Raw genomic sequence first — 5,711 nt, 5'->3', positions numbered from 1 at the left:
CGATGTTTGGATGGTTTGAGCTTCACCCCACCACACCTGCACAAACACATTCCAAAGCAATAAACTCCTTTTATTGTCCAATCTAGAGGTCGCTGCTTTCTATCAGAGAAGTTAAGAAATTTCTAGCGTTTTTTTGGAAACGACGCAGCATGGGCCGGTTTCAGGATCAAGACACGGCAGGTTCAGTAAAAATCTTGCCAACAAGAAGCCAAAGAAAGAGCTGCAGTGGTTTTCATCTGGCTGTGTGAAGCTCTGAGTGACGCCACAAACCCCTCCCCCACTTGTTGCTCAACAGTTGTGCAAAGAAGATTCTTTCATGTATCCCTTTGGTAACAAGAAAGACAAATTTGTCTGTTTGGAAATGTTTCCAGTCACAAAAGTCACATCAGTGAGCCTCGTGTCACTCTAATTGGCTTAATCCTCTTTTTATTTAAAATGTCTTCCAGTTCCAGTATTAAAAGTTGTTAGAATTTAAAGTTTATTGATATTTTAGAATGTGTTCTTGCATTATTGTGCCATTACCATTACATTACTTGAAAACTATCTCAAAACAACAATATTATTGTTTCTCACAATAACTTCTGGGACAATTAATTGTCCAGGAAAATTTGTTATCATGACAAGCCTAGTTGTGGCTTCCAGCTCATGAAAACTTGGATTTTCAGTTTCTCCAGAAGTTTTTAAATCAGACCAATAACAAAAATGATTTTTGTCAAAAGAAATGTCCGATGGAAGTTACGTCCTGGACAGTTTGTTTCCTATCTCCTTTGCTGAGCTGTTCAGCTGTTCTGCATTGTTGGTTCCTGTGTTTGTCATCGTCCTCCTGCTCTTCTCTGAGCAGGAGGAAGCTCTCTGTCCTCTCAGAGAGTCAGGTCCTCTGTGTGGGGTTCAGGCCCATATGGACTGACCAACGGAACCACCATGGTCATTAAAGCAGCTTCTGGTTCCTTTGGCACTGTGGGTTGGTACCATGTCCTGCTGGAAAATGAAATCAGCATCTCCATGCAGTTTGTCAGCATAAGGAAGATCTTAGAAAGGTGGAGGGAAGATGAGACAAAAACTGCAAAAGAAAAATAAATTGAATCCCATTTTTTAATCCTAATTTTATTTATCTATTTTTTTCAATAATTTTAAAAATAAAATGTAAGTTAGAATAACTGATTTCAATGTTATTTCTGATGCTCATTTTCTGATTGGCTGCCAGTCAGATCGATGCTCTGCTAGCTTTGGTCCTCAGGCGTAGCTGCCAAGAAATGGAAACGTTTCTGACAAGAAAAAGACCAAAGGAAGTGCTGCAAAAAAAAAACACCTATCTGAGCTGTGGGAATACAATCAAATTTGATGTGATTATTGTAAAATCTTATATGTTTTCTTATAATCAAAAGAGGGGATTGTGATTAAAAAATTGTATTATGTGGTAAAAAAGTCATAATATGTTATCTGATAATAAAATTTCCCGCCACAGAACTCATGGAGGTGTGAGGCAGCACTTATGCTAATTGAATGTAATAATTATTGAATAATGAATAAAACGTTTTCTGGTTTTACTACAAAAATAATTTCCTGTAAACTCAAAAGTTTTCCCAGATGGGTCGAAATCATCAAGTTTTAACTGTTTGTAGAGCATTAAAAAAACATGCTTCCTGTTTAAAAGCCCTAAAAGGTTTGTGATTTTATTTACCAGCTCAGCAAACAGTAATTTTGAGGGAAATGGATCTGTAAATAATTAAAGATCCAAAACATAATGGTTTGGTTGATGTGTTTTATTAAAATAAATGCAGATGGCTCCTTTTGAGTAAACATTGATGGATATTTGTGACCCGATTTAGTATGAAGTTAAAAAGAGGGACATTTGTTCAAATATAAACATTGTGCTGTTCTTAACATTTTTGATTGTAATGAAAACGTTTACAGCTGAAATGCACCATTCTTAAATTTGACACCTGCTGTTTCAGTATGTCAGCCTTATACTGTGAATGAAAATTCAAGCTGCCAGTCATGCAATTTCTGCACCTTCTACTTAGAAAAATATTGCAAACCTAAAACAAGCAACATGGGGGGTGGAGGGGGGACTACATAGCAACAGACTTTGTGGTTCATAGATCAGAAATGTAGACAGTTCATTAAATATGCTGTAAGTTTTCCGTATGTTGAGTAAAAATGATGTCTTATTTACCGAAGATGTTGTAAACTTAGAGCTTGAATTGTTGAACTCTGGTATTTCAAGCTGCCTGCAGTTCCCCGGGGTGACCTCTACGTGGAGCTAAACCCAGATTGGCGGCTTAACAAGCTGCTGCAATATCGTTGCAACAAGGAGAAACCTCCCTGTCAGCCAACAACAAGCTGACCCAGTCTCACAGCTTATGGTTTTAGTTCCTCTGGAGAGAGCAGATTACCAAACATCTTACACAAGAAAAACACCACGAGCTTTGGACTCATTATATAACACACAGCCGTCTGGCTTAATGTTATCATTTATTGTGTTGTTTTGTTGTTGTTGTTGTTTTGGTTTGCTTTTATTCGTATTCAATTTTATTCTAAAAACCTCAATACATTATGTGGGAGAAGGTAAACACATTTTTACTGGGAAATCCAGCTCCAGTTCAAAGCACTGACCTTTTATAAACTCGTCATTGGTGCCCTCTAGTGGTTACAAAGAACTTAAGCACTGAATAACAATTACGTCTCGTCGGTGCTTTTGATTGTCTTAATGTCTTTTTATTGTACACTTTCATCTCTTGAACTGAAAAGTTTTTTTTTATTCCTACGTAACAGTTGAATCAGTTTAGCTGACTTTAGTTTGTCTAACGCACATTAATTTACATATGAGGTCAGTCTGGCATGAAATTGTGCCAGAGTTCGCCATAAAAGGACATTTTCATCTGCAGTCTCTGGCAGGGTGGTGGAGTAGAAAAGGAAAATTTAATTTACATCACATGATCTATAAAATACAAAGGATACCAATACCAAAGAATTAATCAAACAATAACAATACAAATTTTCAATAAGCAACTGTACGAACCAGTTTTATAGATTTAGAAATGTGATTCTCCTCAGTTCTGTTGGCATTCCAAGAATGAACTGCCTCTTCAGAGAAGACTGACTTTTTACTACATCTTAGTGTCTTCTTTAGTTAAAACTCTTGTGGATCAATTTTTAGATTTATTACAAAAATTACTTTTTTAATGGAAGGGAGAAAACCATGTAAAACTATATAAACCAGTGAAATATTCCAGAATATTCTGCTTTAGTTAACATTTTGCAGTAGTAGTTTTGTTAATTGATCACACTATAGCCTTTCTGATTTGTATCTAAGTAGTTGTAAACTGGTGTTTATGTTCACATGTGAAGGTAAATTATTTCGCAAGTCTAACATTATCCCAATTGATTTTAATTCTGTTATGAACTATTTTAACTTGGGTTTTAAAAGTAAGTTTTGAATTCACTATTACACCAACAGAGTCACACACTGACCGTCAGGTTCCTGAAACTATAACATGTTAATCTGGATCTCAACTTGAAGACCTAAGAAAAGAACATACATACAGTTTTATTGATGTTAAGATGCAGACATGAGTTACATAACCAATCAGAGATCACAATCATTAACGCAGAAAGTTCCTCTGCAAGTCTGTTTGTTTTCTGTGGATAAATATACAACTGTGTCATCTGCATATAGACGAATATGGTCAGGGCTGAGTTTACTTGAACACAATCAAATCTATATAAAAATGAACAATTAAATCGTAATAAATTAAAAAGCAGCAATTTATTTTCCACTTATTAAGGAAACTGTAAAAAATTAACCAATAACCAGCTCCTTATAAGCACCGCCTGCAAGTAAGGGTTGACTGAAGACTTTTGAAATATGTGCAGGCATAAAGTTTGGTGGTTTTCAGGTTTTGTGGTTCGATCAACAAGTACTGAAAATAAACATAGTTGTTATTGAATGTCTGATCAATTTAGGCAATTTTTTAATTGGTTTCCACAGTGGAGGTACCAATAATTGTGGCACCACTACATTTGTTGAAAATACATTTAGAGCAGTGTTTTTCCCTAGTAAATGAATACAAGTGAAAATGTTGAAAACATCAACATCAAACTGAAGCAGGCGAGAGCTTTGAACCTGTGTGTACTTTAATGAGTGATGCAGCGGACGCAGCGTCCCTGTCTCTGCACTACAGACACGGACACGAAGTGAGAAAAACAAAAACTGGTTTGGATCAAAGTGGATCACTTGGAGCTTGGCACGTACAATGACATAGTCAGTTTAAGCACATACAACTGACAGACAAACACGCGTTATGTTTTCCTTATAAATCAGCTACAACACACACTTAAACGTTAGAGCTTCACACCTCTTGACATTCCTTCAGACTTCCTCCCCTTCTTGCTCCAGATGTAGCGTGAGGAAGCATTCAGATGGAATCTGTTGCAACGCAAAAAACAGACATGAGGAGGTTTCTGCTAGCATGTTAGCATTGGCGACACAAACACGCATACACTCTCGCTGTGTTTTCTTTTTACAGTGAAACCACTCGAAGATGCAGCCAAAACACTCGTAGACATCTGTGCAAGAGCATCAGAGACACCCGTGGAACCATACATTTTGGTTGTAAGGCATTAGTTTGTGGTTCCATAGATACAAGCTGATGTTTCAGCGGGCCGTTTGCACAGTGGCTAGACAAGCGCCTGGGAAAAAGTATTTATATCCCTTTTTTTTCCCCCTCCATTTTGCCACATTACAAACACAAACTTCAGCATATTTTACTGATGTTTATGTGATGTTCGGCGTCACAAGTGGACAAAAAAAATTATACGTTTTCAAACTTTTATGAATAGAAATGAAAAATTAATACGTTTGCAATTGAGCCGCCTTAATTTGACAACCCTATATAAATCCAGTATAACCAAATACCTTCAGAAGTCACCTGTGTGCTTCACTCTCAGTGTGAATGCAGCTGTTCTGTGAAGGCCTCAGAGGTTTGTCAGGCTTCAACTACTAACCATTGTCCCTCAGTCTGCTGCTCTTTCTTACTGCTCTCCATTTTTCAGTACGTTCTCAGTTTTTCACCCTCTTCATAGACATTTTACCTGCCTTGGTTTTCTTTTTGTTTTGTTTAGCTGTGGAACTTCTCTTGAGGGTGGCCATCATCGACTGAGCTATGGCTGCCAAATCCTTCATGCACTCTCTCTGTAGATGACAGGTTGCAGTGGTTGGGACGCTTTTCTCCAGCAGGTACGGGGGCAATCCGGAAGGAAAACCTTCTACGAGTTGCAAAAGACTTGAGATCGAAGCAGAAGTTTGACCTTGCAAAAGGAAAAAAGGCAATAAACCTACAACAAGATGCACCACAGAACATTTTAGATCATCAACCTGGTCACAGTGTAGGTCAAAATCCAGCTGGGAATCAGTAGCAAGATTTGAAGAGCAGTGGAGAGAGCTTGAGCTATTTTACAAAAAGAATTAGACCAAAATGTCTGCCTCGGGGCGATGCTGGACGCACGTTGGTTCTCGATTCAAACTCAACTCGCTTTTTAGATTCCATGGATCCTTTTTATGACCCAATAAAATTGTCAAACTGTTCAGTTTGTGGTTGCAACACCACAAAAGGAGAAAATGTTGAAAGGATATGAATACCTTTGCAAGTAATCTTACCTCCATTTAAAAACCTTCATTCAGTTTTATTTTAGCACCATGAGGGTCTCTC

Source organism: Xiphophorus maculatus, chromosome 5 (genome assembly GCF_002775205.1).
Source record: "Xiphophorus maculatus strain JP 163 A chromosome 5, X_maculatus-5.0-male, whole genome shotgun sequence".
NCBI classification, from domain to species: domain Eukaryota; kingdom Metazoa; phylum Chordata; class Actinopteri; order Cyprinodontiformes; family Poeciliidae; genus Xiphophorus; species Xiphophorus maculatus.
Note: the sequence above shows the minus strand (reverse complement) of the source record.